The following is a 19,517-nucleotide window of genomic DNA, read 5'->3' on the forward strand; positions in this document are numbered from 1 at the left end:
ATTAGGGGTGTTTAGACTCAGGGTTTATGTTAGGGTGTTAGGTTTAAACTTAACTTTTTATTTCCCCATAGACATCAATGGGGATGCGTTGCAGAGTTTTTGTTTCCGCAATCGCAGGTGTTAGGCGTTTTTTTTTGGCGGCTCTCCCCATTGATGTCTATGGGGAAAATCATGCACGAGCATGTCAAAGCAGTGCATGATTTCGGTGCGGTATGGAGCTCAACGCCACCATATCGCCCCCACAACTGTATTAAAAAATATACACTTGTTACCAAATTCAGCATTCATATTCAGAAAAAGCACATGCAAAATGTTAAATTTAACAAAAACTTTCTTAATTTTGGAGGCCCAAAAGTTGATTTTGCCACAAAATCTTTGTAGCAAAAACAGTGCAGTATAGCAGCAAATGTATATTTACATTCCCTACAACAAATGTCCAGTCCATGTTATCCTGTGCCAGTAGCTTATTAACATACGGCTAGATTACGAGTTTTGCGTTATGAGTAAAAAAGCAGCGTTAAGGCTCATAACGCTGCTTTTTCACTGCCGCTGGTATTACGAGTCTTGTAGGTACAGCTGTCCCGCACACTTTTGTGGCCGTACTGCAAATTAACTTACGCAATTTGCGTAAAGTCTTTTTCCAATGAGACTTCCATTGCGCCGGAATTTTTTTTTTTAGGCCAAAAAGTGACCGGTACAGCCTATCCCGCAAGGTTCGTAATGCATTCTAAAGTCAGTAGTTATGAGTTTTACACTACATAGCTGTAGCATAAAACTCATAACTAAAGTGCTAAAAAGTACACTAATACCCATAAACTACCTATTAACCCCTAAACTTAAATATTATGAACCCATAATCTGCCATCCCTAACATTGCCGCCACCTACCTTCATTTATTAACCCCTAATCTGCCGTCCCCAACGTCGCCACCACTATACTAAAGTTGTCTGTTTTAATTGGCACAATAAACAATAATGTTTTAAATACAGTTGGTGATGCGGCTATATTACTCCTTTGAACTATACTAAAGTTATTAACCCCTAAACCGCCATACTCCCGCCTCGCAAACACTAGTTAAATAATATTAACCCCTAATCTGCCGCCCCTAACATCGCCGCAACCTAAATTAGAGTTATCAACCCCTAATCTGCCGCCCCCAATGTCACCGCCACTATACTAAATTTATTAACCCCTAAACCTAAGTCTAACCCTAACACCCCCTAACTTAAATATAATTAAAATAAATCTAAAGAAACCCTAGTATTAATAACTAAATAATTCCTATGTAAAACTAAATACTTACTTGCAAAATAAACCCTGTATCTAGCTTAGGTTTTATTTTTATTTTACAGGCAAGTTTGTATTTATTTTAACTAGGTAGAATAGTTACTAAATAGTTATTAACTATTTACTAACTACCTAGCTAAAATAAATACAAATTTACCTGTAAAATAAAACCTAACCTGTCTTACACTAACACCTAACCTTACACTACAATTAAATCAATTACAAAAATTAAATACAATTAACTAAATTAAATAAAAATACCTAAATTGCAAAAAAAACCCCACTAAATTGCACAACATAAAAAACAAATTACAAGATATTTGAACTAATTACACCTAATCTAATAGCCCTACCAAAATAAAAAAGCCCCCCAAAATAAAAAAAAACCCTTGCCTTAAAAGGGCCTTTTGCGGGGCATTGCCCCAAAGAAATAAGCTCTTTTACCTGTAAAAAAAATACAAACACCCCCCCAACAGTAAAACCCACCACCCACACAACCAACCACCCAAATAAAACCCTAACTAAAAAAATCTAAGCTCCCCATTGCCCTGAAAAGGGCATTTAGATGGGCATTGCCTTTAAAAGGGCATTTAGCTCTATTGCTGCCCAAACCCTAATCTAAAACTAAAACCCTCCCAATAAACCCTTAAAAAAGCCTAACACTAACCCCCAAAGATCCATTTACAGTTTTGAAGACCCGACATCCATCGTCAACGAAGCCAGGAGAACTCCTCAACGAAGTGGCAAGCCGCAAGAAGTCCTCAACGAACCCGGGAGAAGTCTTCATCCAAGCCGGGAGAAGTGGTCCTCCAGACGGGCAGAAGTCTTCATACAGATGGCATCTTCTATCTTCATCCATCCGGCAAGGAGCGGGTCCATCTTCAAGACATCCGGCGCAGAGCATCCTCTTCTTCTGACGACTTCCGGTGAATGAAGGTTCCTTTAAGTGACATCATCCAGGATGGCGTCCCTTAGATTCCAATTAGCTGATAGAATTCTATCAGCCAATCAGAATTAAGGTTGAAAAAATCCTATTGGCTGATGCAATTAATTATATTTAAGTTAGGGGGTGTTAAGGTTAGATTTAAGTTTAGGGGTTAATAAATTTAGTATAGTGGCGGCGACGTTGGGGACGGCAGATTAGGGGTTAATAATATGTAACTAGTGTTTGTGATGCAGGAGTGTGGCGGTTTAGGGGTTAATATGTTTATTATAGTGGCGGGTGCATTAATAAATTAAGGTAGGTGGCGGCGACGTTGGGGGCGGCAGATTAGGGGTTAATAAGTGTAGGTAGGTTGCGGTGACATTGGGGGTGGGAGATTAGGGGTTAATAAATATAATGTAGGCGTCGGCGATGTTGGGGGCAGCAGATTAGGGGTTAATAAGTGTAAGATTAGGGGTGTTTAGACTCGGGGTTCAAACAGAAGCTCTGGAAACAGAAGTTATGTCCGCCTGCTCTGAGGCGGCGGACAGAAATCAACATGATCAAATACGATCGTGTTGATTGACACCCCTGCTAGCGACCGATTGGCCGCAAATCTGGTGGGGGCGATATTGCACAAGCAGTTCTGGTGAACTGCTTGTGCAATGATAAATGCCAACAGTGTATGCTGTCGGCATTTATCGATGTGCAGCGGACAGGATACGCTACATTGTATCATGTCCACTCTCACTTTGATAAATATGCCCCTAGGTGTGATTAAGTGCTGCTTTTATTATTAATTTAATGCCATTTAATATTACAAAACATCAAACAGAATAAGGGTTATTTTTATCAAGCTGCAAGCACAGCTTTGGAATCCTTACAGTGTAGGCTTGCTTAGGGTTGGAATACCGCTGTTTCCTAACCTCTCTGCTACCTTAGCGGTGGTGGACATAAAACATCCGAGATTGAGACATCAAGTTTGACTGACATGTCCTGGCCTACAATTTGTTGTGCAAGAGCAGAGAGCAAGCTTCTTGTGCAATAATAACTGCCAAAAGCTAAATTCAGGTGTGCTGTATCAGTAGAGCTTTTTTCTTTCACCACATTAAACATTATAAATCCCCACCTAGCTCCTATTAGTGGATTGCTGCTAATGAACCTACATAGGTATGCTGTCCATCAAAGGATACCCAGAGAGCAAAGTAAATTTGATCATAGAAGTAAAATTATGTTTTTTAAAATTGTTCTGTCTGAACCATGGAGGTTTAATTTTGACTTCTGCGCAATTTTAAAGATATTTATTGCCTTTTCAGTATACGAACATTATAGAACATTTGTGCCTCTTTTGATAATGAACAGATATGAGTAGGCATGACATATCTGCTAGTGTGATGTACTTATTTAAAGAGTCAGCCTTTTCAGTATACGAACATTATAGAACATTTGGGGTTAATAAATTTAGTATAGTGGCGGCGACGTTGGGGACGGCATATTAGGGGTTCATAAATGAAGGTAGGTGGCGGCGATGTTAGGGACGGCAGATTAGGGGTTAATAATATGCAACTAGTGTTTGTGATGCAGGAGTGTGGCGGTTTAGGGGTTAATATGTTTATTATAGTGGCGGGTGCATTAATAAATTAAGGTAGGTGGCGGCGACGTTGGGGGCGGCAGATTAGGGGTTTATAAGTGTAGGTAGGTTGCAGCGACATTTGGGGTGGGAGATTAGGGGTTAATAAATATAATGTAGGCGTCGGCGATGTTGGGGGCAGCAGATTAGGGGTTAATAAGTGTAAGATTAGGGGTGTTTAGACTCGGGGTTCATGTTAGGGTGTTAGGTGTAAACATAAATTTGTTTCCCCATAGGAATCAATGGGGCTGCGTTACTGAGCTTTACGCTGCTTTATTGCAGGTGCTAGGCACCCCATTGATGTCCATGGGGAAATTGTGCACAAGCACGTACAACCAGCTCACTGCTGACTTAAGCAGCGCTGGTATTGGAGTGCGGTATGGAGCACAATTTTGCTCTACGCTCACTTCTTGCCTTTTAACGCCGGGTTTAGGAAAACCTGTAATACCAGCGCTGTAGGTAAGTAAATGGTGACAATAACGTGCAAGTTAGCACTGCATCCCTCTTACCAAAAAACTCATAATCTAGCCGATAATGTTTAAGTTGGAAATAGGAGAACAGTAACTGAGTGGGAATTCCAAAATCAGGTTTGCATGTCTCAAATGTTTTATTTCCCCTCTCTCCATATGTATAATCTGATAGATAAAATAAATCCCATACTGATTCCACTTATTAAACCTTAAAGAATCCGTATTATCAATAAGCTTTTAGTAAGATATGGTGAGGCATTGAATTTAAAACTTAATATATTTGAAAATGTGTGCCATGCTTTTTTATGAATTTAGGAAGGTTCTTAAATGGTTTGTGAGGAAGAGCCTTCAATGCATAGGGATGAACCAGGGCCTTTTTATAGTCTAGTAACGTATAATGCCCTATATCCATAAACCAATCAAAAATTAATTTAACCACAGCCGCAATATTATATTTTTCTACGTTGGGGAGTGCTATTCCACAGCATTTTTTATTAGCCATTAGTCTGTGCATATCCATTCTTGGTTTCTTCCTATGCCAAAAAAACCTAGATATATATATATAAATTAATTTGGACAATAGAAGTTTTGGAAAACAAACCATTTTAAAGAGGCTTATTCTACCTGCTAATAATAAGGGAAAATCCATCCAGTTCTCTAGGGGGGATATTTATCAAAGCCTCAACGATGCTGCATTCGTCTGCACCAATACGCTCGCCTTACATCGCCTAACATCGCGGCCACGAACCTTAATACGATCTCCATAGTTATAAAAAAGCCGGCAAAAATATGTGCACCAAGTACGGGGCAATGAGCATCGGACTGTTGTTAACTAACAGTCATCGATCTTGCTGCTATTCGGCTTTTTATCAACTTTATTTATACCCTGTCACTAAACGCTGTCATTATACTAAAATGTTTAACCCCTATCCTGCTGCTCCCGGACCCCGCCGCCACTAAATAAAGTAATTAACCCCTATTCTGCTGCTCCCGGACCCAACCGCCACTAAGTGAAGTTATTAACCCCTAAACCTCTGACCTCCCACATCACTACCATTAACTAAAACTATTAACCCCTAAACCGCCAGCCCCCCACATCGCAATAAAATAAATTAAGCTATTAACCTCTAAACCGCCAGCCCCCCACATCGCCATAAACTAAATTAAGCTATTAACCCCTAAACATAACAACCCGCTAACTTAACATTAAAATTACAACATCCCTATTTTATAATACATTTTAAACTTACCTGTAGAATTAAAAGACATTATATTAAACTTTTAATTAACCTACCCTAACTATTCTACTAAAATTACATTAAACTAGCAATTAAATTAAATATATTACTTTTTAAAAAAACCTAAACCTACTCAAATTATTTAAATCTACTATTAAAAATTACTAATTTACAAAAATAAATTAAAGCTAAGTTAAAAAAAATATGAAAAAAAACAAACCACAGTATCAAAAATAAAAATGAATTACACCTAATCTAATAGCACTAGCAAAATAAAAAAGCCCCCCAAAATAAAAAAAAAAACCTAGCCTACAATAAACTACCAATGGCTCTTAAAAGGGCATTTTGCGGGGAATTGCACAAAAGAAAGCAGCTCATTTACCTGTAAAAAAAAATACAAACACCCCCCAACAGTAAAACCCACCACACAACCAACTAACCCCCCCAAAATAAAAAGCCTATCTAAAAAACCTAAGCTCCCCATTGCCCTGAAAAGGGCATTTCTTTGGGCATTGCCCTTAAAATGGCATTTAGTTGTTTTACCTGCCCAGACCCTAAAAATAAAACCCACCCAAAAAACCTTAAATAAACCTAACACTAACCCCAGATGATCCACTTACAGTTTTTGAAGTTCCGCTTGAAGGATCCATCCAGCCGGCAAGAAGTCTTCATCCGTGCGGCAAGAAGTCTTCATCCATGTGGCAAGAAGTCTTCATCTGGGCAGCCTATTCCATCTTCATCCATCCGGCGAAGTCTTCATCCATGCAGCCTTTCTATCTTCATCCATCCAGTGCAGAGCTCCTCTTCAATACTGTCACCGCCATAAACTGGAGCTTGAATGCAAGTGACGTCATCCAAGATGGTGTCCCTTGCATTCCCATTGGCTGAATGGTTCTAATCATCCAATAGGATTAGAGCTGCTAAAATCCTATTGGCTGTTCCAATCAGCCAATAGGATTTGAGCAGCTCTCATCCTATTGACTGTTCCAATAAGCCAATAGGATTTGAGCAGCTTTCTTCCTATTGGCTGTTCCAATAAGCCAATAGGATGAGAGCTCAATCCTATTGGATTATTGGAACAGCCAATAGGATTTTAGCAGCTCTAATCCTATTGGCTGATTGGAACCTTTCAGCCAATAGGAATGCAAGGGACGCCATCTTGGTTAGCGTCACTTGAATTCAAGTTCCAGTTTACGGCGGTGACCTTATTGAAGAGGAGCTATGCGCCGGCTGTCTTCAGGATGGACCTGCTCCGCGCCGGATGGATGAAGATAGAAGAGGCCGCATGGATGAAGACTTCTTGCCGTACGGATGAAGACTTCTTGTCGGTTGGATGGATCCTTCAAGCGGAACTTCAAAAACTGTAAGTGGATTGTCGGGGGTTAGTGTTAGGGCTAAATGCCCTTTTAAGGGCAATGTCCATACAAATGCCTTTTTTTAGGGCAATGGGGAGCTTAGGTTTTTTTAGATAGGCTTTTTATTTGGGGGGTTTGGTTGGTTGGGTGGTGGGTTTTACTGTTGGGGGGTGTTTGTAATATTTTTTTTTACAGGTAAAGAGTTGATTTCTTTGGGGCAATGCCCAGCAAAAGGTCATTTAATGGTCATTGTTAGTTTATTGTAGGCTAGGGTTTTTTTATTTTGGGGGGCTTTTTTATTTTTATAGGGCTATTAGATTAGGTGTAATTTGTTTTTATTTTTGATACTGGTTTTTTTTTCCGTAATTTAGTTTTTTTTTGTAACTTAGCGTGAATTTATTTTTGCAATTTAGTAATTTTTAATAGTAGATTTAAATAATTTGAGTAGGGTTAGGGTTTTTTATTATGTAATATGGTTAATTTAATTGCTAGTTTAATGTAATTTTAGTATAATAGTTAGGGTAGGTTAATTCATAGTTTAATATAGTTTCTTTTAATTCTACAGGTAAGTTTTAATTTATTAGAAGATAGGGATGTTGTAATATGTAATTTTAATGTAAAGTTAGCGGGTTGTTAGGGGTTAATAGCTTAATTTAGTTTATGGCGATGTGGGGGGCTGGCGGTTTAGAGGTTAATAACTTTATTTAGGTTGCGGCGGGGTCCGAGAGCGGTGGGATAGGGGTTAATACTTTTATTTAGTTGCGGCGGTGTTGGGGAGCAGCGGGATAGGGGTTAATAACATTGTTGCCAGGGCGGCAGATTAGGAGTGTTTAGACTCAGAGCTTATGTTAGGGTGTTAGGTGTAAACGTTACTGGTTTTCTACCATAGAAATGAATGGGATATCTGGCAGCATCGAACATGAGCTTTCGCTGCTTTCTGACTCCCATTGATTCCAATGGCATCCACAGCCTCCAGGGTGGTGGATTGAAAACCAGGTAAGCTGGGCCGGAATAGTCGTGAGCGTACCTGTTAACTATTTGATAACTTTTAAAAAGTGTCAAATAGTGCTGAATGTATATTCAGAACATCTGTAATGACGTAAGCATCGATCTGTGTCGGATTGAGACTGGCGGATCGTATGTTACGTCACAGATTTCAACTTTTGCCAGTCTGTAGGCTTTGATAACTAAGTTTAATCAAGCTCGCCACAATTACAGCGTATTTGCGGTTGACGGCTTTCCCTAAAATAGATAGCCAAAGGTTCCAAATCCAGATTAAGTAATAGGGGTGAGATTGGGCATCCTTGCCTAGTACCCCTACTTAATCTGAAACTTGATAAATGTAGGTCATTTACACAGATTGATGCAGAAGGAGAATTATATAATAATTTTATCATATTAAAAAAATTGCCCTTAAATCCATAATTACAAAGGGATGTAAATAAATGGTCCCACAGAAGGGAATATAATGCCTTGTGTGTATCTAGTGAAATTACTGCTGCATCCTTTTCAGATATTACCTTTTTCTTTTTTAAGGAGATAGATTGCTCAATAATAAATTCCAATTTTCTGACATTCAAAATCAAAGTTCTCCCTTTCATAAAACCGGTTTGGTCCGGGTGTATAAGAGGGGCCATGAATGGTTGTAATCTTTTGGCTAAAATTTGGGTTAAGATTTTGTAGTTATTATTTAATAATGATATGGGACAATATGATTCAACTTCTTCTGCATTTTTTCCTGGTTTATGTAACACAATAATTCTTGAATACTTAAAATATATAAGGATGGAGTGCATGGTCTCTAACATCCACCAGCTATGTGATGTCATCATAGAGAAGTGGAAGAGGACTCTAGTGGCAACATGTGGAGCTCTGGGCAACTCCATGCCCAAGAGGGTTAAGGCAGTGCTGGAAAATAATGGTGGCCACACAAAATATTGACACTTTGGACCCTATTTGGACATTTCCACTTAGTGGTGTGCTCACTTTTGTTGCCAATGGTTTAGACATTAATGGCTGTGTGTTGAGTTATTTTGAGGGGGCAGCAAATTTACACTGTTATACAGACTGTACACTCTCTACTTTACATTGTAGCTAAGTGTCAATTATTCAGTATTGTCACATGAAAAGATATAAGTGGTTTACTCACTTTTATGGGATGCTGTATATATATATATCTATCTATTTATAAATACTTAGAACATATTCCGCAGCGCTGTTCATAGGTAACAAAGATAAAAGGACAGTACAATATGAGACACTAGGCAAAATTTAACAAATACAGGAGGAATTGGGAGCCCTGTTCCCGTGGGAACTTATAATCTAAATGGGTAGGAGGGTGATAAACATTTCATTAAATATAAATATTGCATAAATATAGAACTTATATATATATATATATATATATATATATATATATATATATGTCTATATGTGCGTACATATGTATTTATATGTGTATATATGTCTGTAAATACATATATACACATATAAATACAAATATCTTTAGACATGTACATGTATTTGTACTGTATGTATCTCTATGTTAAAGCCTTTTTTCTGCCTTTTTTATAACACCTGAGACCTCATATGTTTGAGCCCTTATAATTTTCTTGTGCAATATTTTCTTCGAAAATGTTTTATTAGTTAGTGTTAATATAAATATAACTGTACTTTGTAATGTATTTATGATGTGTTTTGTGCAACTTTTTTGTTAACCAGTGCTCTAAGGATGTGCTAACCCAACTTGCGTTAAGTTTAATTGTGCTCAAGCAAACGTGCTTACATCCAACTTGTAATACAAGCGAAAAACCCGACACGCACAAACTGCCGCAATAAACCCCTTATCACTTGGGCTTAACTCTAAACACTCCACTCGTAATCTAGCATTTAATAGCAACATAAATGAAATGTAAATAATTCTATGTTGACGAAAAGCAATAAATGGTATTTTTCTCTAAGTGCTTTACAAGCTATGTTAAAAGGCAATATGTACACTGCACAATGATAACATGATGGTCAAATTTAAGTGCATAAAAGCAAAATCATTTCTGATGGGAAAGTAGTGAATTAATTCCCAAAAGGAGTCTCTAAAAAACATATAAAACTGAAATAAGAAAACAATACAAACAAGCATAGAAAAGGATAAACAAAAGATTCCCTCTGTACTTCTGGGAAATCAATATTCATCTGCTTGTAAGGAATCCAACTTTATAGATACTTCTGTCTTTAGATGTTCTATTTATCTACTGTAATAAATAAAATATGAGGGTTGGGTAACTATTAGAAGTATCATCAAATGGGAACACAGACAATTAAATGTCTTCAGTTTGCTTTTTTTATCCCATTCTACTGGTTTTATAAACCAGGACATTTATTATTCTATAGTCTATGTAGAGATATTATGTATATAGCTAATTTATATATAAAATGATCATGTGACACAAACCTTGATAATTTAAAGACTCTATTGTAATATATAAAGATCAAATAAGAATGATAGTTTAAATACTATAGCACTATTGTATTAAAGGGACAGTAAAGTACAAATTAATCTAAGAGGGATTTAATAGAGCTTTTAAGTAACTTTTCAATTTACTTTGATGCTCAAGTTTGCTTATTTTTCTTGGTATCTTTGTATCAAAGAGTAATCCTAGGTGAGCTCAGGAGCGTGCATGTGTACTTGTTACCCATATGGCAGCAGTGTTTGCAAAAATGTTTATGGTAATGTTATACATAGTTGCAAATATGCTACCATAAAATGCAAAACTCAGGTGCATGCTCGTAAACTCCTATCAAACGACCTAGGTTTATTCTTCAAGAAAGGATACCTAGAGTACAAAGAAAATGTAATAATAGAAGTAAAATGGAAATATGTTTAAAAGTGCATGCTCTATCTCTACTGTCCCTTTAAGATTTTTTAGAATTTTCCCCTTGCATAACCTAAGTAACCTATCCATAGTCCACCCCATTCCCTTGACTATTATTTTTTCTCCATGTGCAGCACAGCAGTACAGCCAATCACAAGCTGTAATCTTTACTTCTACTGAAAATGAAGGTGCCCGCTCCCGCTGCCTTCTACTAAACTTTAACCCTTTAATGGCCACAGCACTTTTCCATTTTCTGTCTGTTTGGGACCAAGGCTATTTTTACATTTTTGCGGTGTTTGTGTTTAGCTGTAATTTTCTTCTTACTCATTTATTGTACCCACAAATATTATATACCGTTTTTCCTCACCATTAAATGGACTTTCTAAAGATACCATTATTTTCATCATACCTTATAATTTACTATTAAAAAAAATATAAAATATGAGGAAAAATTAAAAAAAAAATACACTTTTTCTAACTTTGACCCCCAAAATCTGTTACACATCTACAACCACCAAAAAACACGCATCCTAAATAGTTTCTAAATTTTGTCCTGAGTTTAGAAATACCCAATGTTTACATGTTCTTTGCTTTTTTTGCAAGTTATAGGGCCATAAATACAAGTAGCACTTTGCTATTTCTAAACCATTTTTTTTGTCAAAATGAGCGCTAGTTACATTGGAACCCTGATATCTGTCAGGAATACCTAAATATCCCTTGACATGTATATAATTTTTTTTAGAAGACATCCCAAAGTATTGATCTAGGCCCATTTTGGTATATTTCAGGCCACCATTTCACCGCCAAATGCGATCAAATAAAAAAAAATGTTCACTTTTTCACAAATTTTTTCACAAACTTTAGGTTTCTCACTGAAATTATTTACAAACAGCTTGTGCAATTATGGCACAAATGGTTGTAAATGCTTCTTTGGGGTCCCCTTTGTTCAGAAATAGCAGACATATATGGCTTTGGTGTTGCTTTTTGGTAATTAGAATGCCACTAAATGCCACTGCGCACCACACGTGTATTATGCCTAGCAGTGAAGGGGTTAATTAGGGAGCATGTAGGGAGCTTTTTGGGGTAATTTTAGCTGTAGTGTAGTGTAGTAAACAACCCCAAGTATTGATCTAGGCCCATTTTGGTATATTTCATGCCACCATTTCACCGCCAAATGCGATCAAATTAAAAAAAACGTTAAATTTTTCACAATTTTAAGTTTCTCACTGAAATCATTTACAAACAGCTTGTGCAGTTATGGCACAAATGGTTGTAAATGCTTCTCTGGGATCCCCTTTGTTCAGAAATGGCAGACATATATGGCTTTGGCGTTGCTTTTTGGTATTTAGAAGGCCGCCAAATGCCGCTGTGCATCACACGTGTATTATGGCTAGCAGTGAAGGGGTTAATTAGGTAGCTTGTAGGGAGCTTTCAGGGTTAATATCACATTTATTGTAGAGCTCAGCCTCCCACCTAAAACATCAGACTCCCTGATCCCTCCCAAACAGCTCTCTTTCCTCCCCCACCGCACAATTGTCCCCGCCATCTTAAGTACTGGCAGAAAGTCTGCCAGTACTAAAATAAAAGCTATATTTGGTTTTTTTTTGTGTGTTTTTTTTTTAAAAGCATATTTACATATGCTGCTGTGTACTATCCCCCCTTAGCCCCCAACCTCAGTGATCCCCCCAAACAGCTCTATGACCCTCCCACTCTAACTTAATCTGCGCCATCTTGGGTACTGGCAGCTGTCTGCCAGTACCCAGTTTAGAAGAAAACATGTTTTTTTTTTATTTTTATTAAACTTTTCTGTAGTGTAGCTTCCCCCCACACAAAACCAACCCCTAATGGTCCCGCCCCCCTTTCCGTCACAGGGCACACCGATGGCCACCCACCCACCTCCCAAGTCGGCTCCCACCCACCAACGATACCGGCCATCGATGTCCGGTGCAGAGAGGTCTCTGAATCGGATGGCCATGTAAGGTTATTGCAGGATGCCTCCATATCGAGGCATCACTGCAATAACCGGAAAGCAGCTGGAAGCGAACAGGATCGCTTCCAGCTGCTTTCCACACTGAGGAGGTGCATTGTACGTCCTCAGGCGTTAACTGCCTTTTTTTTGAGGACGTACCCTGCATGTCCTCGGTCATTAAGGGGTTAACATTCTAATCAGTGACAGGTAGAGGTTTTCATTCGGACTTCGAACAAAAGCAAATTTGTCTGAATTTTGCTGTTTCGTTGAGTCTTTTGATATATGAAAAGTCAAAAACATTATTGGACGAAACAGATGAAAAAGGAATGATTGCTTGACGAAATTGATCTGTTTATTCGTTCATGCCATTTGGTGCCAAAAAAAGTGCAAATAAACTTCTTTGTTTGTAATGATGTACAGGGGTCTTATCATTCATTTGTCCATCATCCCCTGTCCAATCCTGCCATAGTATTAATAACTGATGTTAGGGACAGCCAATCAGGCACTTAATGCTGGATTTAAGTCCCACAGGAGTTGTATGCTCTTTTAACATTGGTAGATAAGTTCTTTTAATAATTTGAATCCTATAATGTAAGATTTTTGTTAATGTTAATTGTCCAGATTAGCTGTTTTCATTGGAAATAACGGTAGCAAATCAGAATCCAATATTCGTCCAAACCGAATTTCTGCATGGACAAAATTCGGCCAAACTCAACATATGAAAATATCTAAAATGAATCTTTTGGATGAAACTCCTTTATAGCCATTGCACGTCTAGTGACAGGTCTTGTAAATACTCTGGAAGATTGGCAATTTGTTATAATTTTAAAGGTAACTAGTATACATGCCTTCATTTTCAGTAGAAGTAAACAATACAATACAAGATTGGCTGTACAGCCCTACTGCATAATGAAGAAGAAAATAATCAGGAGATTAGGGCACTGTGCAGGTATATTCATTCAGGTATAGCGCGGGGGGGGGGGGGTGTCTACTGTGTCCGTTTAAATAAGCATAATCATGTGAGTGGCAAGGAAAATAATACACAGCTGAGAAGGATTACAATATATCAAAGTATTTTGTATTCTCCACAAAAGAGATTCCACTCTAATGACAAATACTCATAAAGGAATCCCAGAGAACCGATCAATATGAATCTTTGTCTTAGTAGTTCATTCTTCCCATAGGAATAGCCCCTTGAAGCTTAGGTCAGCTAATACTTGCATAATAAATCTAGAAATGATCGAGAATACATAACGCAGAGTGCAGTTCACATTAAAAGGAAGACTGAATTCAAACATTTTCGTTCATGAAAGAGCAGTAATTATAGATGCTAAAAATACATTCTTGCTTCAAATGAAAGTAGTTTAAAGGGACAGTAAACACTGAGAGACTGTTATATCAAATGCTTAAAGGGACACTTAAGTGAAAATTAAACTTTCATTATTCAGACAGAGCATGTAGTTGTAAGAGGCGTTCCAATTTATTTCTATTATCCAATTGTGCAGTCTGTTAATATGTACACTTTCTGAGGGACAAGGTCCTACTGAGCATGTGCAAGAGTTCCATGGTGTATACGTATATGAGTCTGTGATAGGCTAATGGCTGTCACATGATACAGGGGTCAGGAAATTGAAGCAGTAAAATATATTTTGCTCCTTTAAAATGGCTATTCCATTGTATCTTTTTAATTAAATATTTGTTATTTATACAGTTCTACTGTATTTAATGGTCCTTTAATAATACATAGTAAAACAACTTTGCAATATATTTTTGTTATTTATTTGCCCCTTTTTCTGGTCATCTACAATTGTAGGTTTTCTAGTCCTGAAAACCAAAAGCAAACACGACAAGCTTACCAAGCCTAACCTTACCATATGTATCTCCCTATTTTGCAATTTGTTATCTTATCATTTAGCTGAAGACAAACAATAGACGTGTTGTTAACGTAATGACAGTGGAAAGCCCTGTCTTGTACTGACACTATAAACAAACAAACAAACAAACTAGTCTCTTATCTCCTCTGATGAAGCCAGTTGTGAAGTCTGGAGTATGCTCTTCCAAATCTTCAGTGAATTAAAAACAAACAAACAAAAAAAAAACAACCCTCAATAGTCTCAACATTCTAAATAAATAATTAAATATTATATGAAGGCATGTTATGTAGACATTCGAAATTCGATTCGAACGAACGAATGTGCTAAAATTTGTTTCATTTTTCGAATGTTGTGAAACATTCGCCCATCCCTATTCCTTACTCAGCAATGTTGGCATTTAGAAGTTTTGCAATGCTTACAAATAACAACCTTCTATGAGGATATAGTTTATTAATGTAGAAGGAGAAGTAAATACTATACGTATGCATTCAGATTTTGACTAACAAAAAAAAAAAAATATTTTGCTGTATTCACTTTACACTATTCAGGTATAAAAGAACACTATCCACTATCAAATAACTTTTACTGTGAGTTGATTGATTTCTGTGTAGGGCAACAAACATTTAAGAAAGATTCCCTTTTGGTCTTTGCCAACCCTGGCCCCGTTAAAAAAATTAAGCACCATCTACTACTTTAACTTTATTTAAAAAATTTCTTCCATGATTTAGATAGAGCATGCAATTTTAAATAACTTTCTAGTTTACTCTTATTAGAAAATGTCTTCATTTTAAGGTATTTTGTATTGAAAAGCATGGACGTAAGCTCAGGAGTGTGCATGTGTCTTGAGCACTATATGACAGCAGTTTTGCAAGAATGTTATCCATTTTCCAGAGCACTAGATGACAGCACTATTTCCTGCCATGTAATGTTCCAGATACCTACCTAGGTATCTCTTCAACTTAGAATAAAATAGGAAAGAAGCAAATTTAATAAAATAAGTAAATTGAAAACTTTTAAAATTGTATACTTTTTTGAGTTTCATATTCCTTTAAGTTAAAGCTGCTGTACATCTTCTCCTCTATTGCTAAAGGATTTAACATATTTCCATTAACAAACAAATGATGTTGCCAAAATGCATCCAAACTGAATGACCCCATGCATAAATATCTGATGATTTGTAAAGAAATTAAGTATTGTAACTCCTGACAAAGTCCGGACTCTACCAGACGAAACGCATTGGCTATTGTGTCTTAAGGCAGGGTCCATAGTGAGGTTTCCAGAGCTCCGGTGCCAGGTGTTTGAAAAGGGATATACAAACCACTAAACGGGCCCTCCAGAAGCAAGGAGGCAAAACGTGAATTACAGCACTACAGACTGTGGATGGCTTATGAGGACTTTTTATTATTTGCTATCACTACACACGTCTAGTAAGTGTGTTTTTATTATGTGCTTGAATCTGTTTTAATAAATTCACTTGAGTCATTAGGGTATATTTATTAATGTGAGAGTGGACATGATACAATGTAGCGTATCATGCCCGCTGCACATCTTGCACAATCCCGCCCCCCCTGTTTATTGGCCGCTAGCTGGGGGTGTCAATCAACCTGCCTCAGAGCAGGTGGACAGGTTATGGAGCAGCGGTCTTTAGACCATTGCTTCATAACTTCTGTTTACAACGAGCCTGAATGTTCGCCAGAAACAATGGGCATCACGCTCCATACGGAGCTTGATAAATCGGCCCCTTGGGAATAGACAACATTCCATTTGCTTTTACTTTTGCATTGGGTTGTGTGTATAGCTGAAATATGCGCGTTACCATCTTTGTACCGAATCCCATCTCTACTAATGTCTCTTTTAGAAATGCCCAATTAATTCTATCGAATGTTTTTTCTGCATCTGTGGCCATTAATACTGTAGGGGTCTGGTTGAATTTAGCAAATGTGGTGATTGTGAGCGCCCTAATGATGTTATCCCTCGCTTCTCTCCCTGGGACGAATCCCACTTGGTCCAGATGAATAAGGTGGGATAATATTTTGTTGATCCGATTAGCTAGAATTTTGCCTAATATTTTGATATCAGAGTTGAGGAGGGATATAGGTCTGTAGCTGCTTGCTTCCGTCAGGGGTTTATTGGGTTTGGGGATAACAGAAATATGGGCTGATAACATTTCCCGTGGGAATTGGTGGCCATCGTCTAGTGCTTGGAAAAGCTTTAATAAGTGGGGGGCTAGAATATGTTTAAATGTTTTATAATAAGAATTTGTAAAGCCATCCGGACCAGGGCTTTTGCCCGAAGGTAGGAACTTAATTGCTGCCAGGATTTCTACTGTGGTTATTGGGGATTCTAATTCTTCTTTAGTGTCACTTGGTATCTGAGGCAGATTTGCCTGCTCAATATATTCTTTCATATGTTTCCAATGTTCGGTGGAACCATTGGCATCTAGATTGTAAAGCGCTGTGTAATACGTACCAAAGTGGTTTGCTATTAGTTTGCTATCTAAGATCTCTTTCCCTCCTGCCATCTCTAACTTATGGATTTGTGTCCTAGCTTTTTGTTCTTTTAATAACTTAGCCAGTAGTGGCCCTGCTCTGTTCCCTTCATAAAAGTACATTTTTTTGACTCCTAGAGCTTTCCTCTGCTTCCTTCATTGATTATTTTTTAATGATGGTGCACAGTTGCAGCAGCTAATCTTAAATGATTTTTTTTTCCAGAAACTGGGTGTACACAGCTGCTGCAGCTAATTTGAGGATCCATTATAGTTGAAATATTAGTTGCAATTCATTAGACATTTTAAGCATTAGTGATGCTGCAGTTCTATGTGTTTAACTCCGTAAAGTGGATAAACACATTGCTGCAGAGAACTGGTGGTCCCAAACAGACATCATCAGCGGTAGTAGCACAACCAAGCTGTGAGACTGCTGATTGGCTCATGTGACATTTTGGCTTGGAACTTGGCTCTTGATTATTACTTTATGTATTTAACACATTTACAGGGGTTAAAACATAGGGCTAGATTACAAGTGTAGCATGATTTATAGCACAGGTTGTGTTACCTTTTGTGCAACTATTGCAAAGTATAAGGCGCCATCTGGTATTAGAAGTACATGGCTAAATATACCAAAGCATCATAACGTTACCAAAACTTTTTTATCATGCGCCATACTTTTAATAAATAGTGCACTTATTGGGCTGGATTTAATAAGCAGCAGGTGCTGCTTTATCTGCCCGAACTTTCAGGCTCGCTGGAAACGGCAGTTAAGAAGCAGCGGTCATAAGACCTCTGCACCTTAACTTATCCGCCACCTTTTAAGTGGTGGACTGCAATCATCCCAATCAGATAACATTGTGATGATTTATACTATGAGCCTGATTCATCAAGCTTCAAATGGAGCTTGATGCAGCTGTTTCCGCACATGCCTTCAGGTTCGTAGGAAACAGGAGTTAAGAAGCAGCTGTCTTAAGACCGCCGCTCCTTAAATCGCCTGCCTGTTCTGAGGCTCTGGACATCAATTCACCCGATCACATACGATCGGGTTGACACCACCTGCTAGCGGTACCCTGCAGGAGGTGGCATTGCAAAAGCAGTTCATCAGAACTGCTTGTGCAATGATAAATGCCGACAGCATATGCTGTTGGCATTTATCAATGTACGGCGGACATGATCGCTACAGCAGATTATGTCTGTCCGCACCATGATGAATCTGCCCATAAAAGAGTTAAGTGATGCACTTAGACACAATTCAAAATACAGTTGTACAATTTAGCACTTTTTAAGACATGAAGTAAAACATTATTATTAATAGTACAGCACACAACTACATAAAGAACTCCACTACTTCTGCACCATTGGCTTAGAACACCATCATCTTAGCACACCCTTGACGTAGCACACCCATGGCTTAGCACACCCTTGGCTTAGTGTACCCTTGTCTAAGCGTACCCTTGGCTTATCACACCCTTGGCATAATGCACCCATGGCTTAGTTCCCCCTTGGCTTATTGCAGCCTTGGCTTAGTGCACCATTGGCTTAGAGCACCCTTGGCTTAACGCACCCTTGGCTTAGTGCACCCATGGATTAGCACACTCTTGGTTTAGCACACCCTTGATTTAGCGCACCCTTGGCTTAGCAACCCCTTGGCTTAGTGCACCCTTGGTTTAGAGCACTCTTGGTTAAGCACACCCTTGGCTTAGCGCTTGAGCGATATCTGACATGAGTTTTAATGCATGCCCCCATAGGCATAGGGATTAAGTGCCCCAGGCTATACAACATTCTAATGTTACTTTTTCCTAGACTATCACTCAAGCAATAAAAAAAGCAAAAACAGAAGTGCTATTGATTGTGCTTGAGCCATGTTAACACACAATAGTTTTAAGAATTTTGTGCTTAACTTTTTACCTAGGCTATATACTTGCAGAGTTGCTACTGGTAAAATGATTTGCTAATAAATTAGAGCATATATTTTTTTCACTATAATGGCCCTTAAAAAATTAGATTATTAGATTATTATTTTTTATGAACACAAATATTTTAATTTATTATACACAATGTTGTGTTTAGTGTAACTCTACATATAGATTTTTCCATGTCTGTGTAACAGGTCTAAACTAAACTCTATTGAATATTTTCATCAGGAGGATAATTATGAAATGCTAACACATGGCTAAACATTCAAGAATGAGCTGTAGATTAATGAATTCACTCAATGTTTTTTTCAACTTAGTGAGTATCTAATTCTTTATCATAATAACTTCTTGGTGGGTTGAACATAAAATGAAAACACTTGAATAAATTGGATTAATTTGAAAATATTTTATTATATTAAAGGGACAATGAACCAAATTGTTTTCTTTCATGATTCAGATAAAGCATGACATTTTAAGCAACTTTCTAATTTACTCCTAT

This window comes from Bombina bombina, chromosome 9 (genome assembly GCF_027579735.1).
Source record: "Bombina bombina isolate aBomBom1 chromosome 9, aBomBom1.pri, whole genome shotgun sequence".
Classification (NCBI taxonomy): domain Eukaryota; kingdom Metazoa; phylum Chordata; class Amphibia; order Anura; family Bombinatoridae; genus Bombina; species Bombina bombina.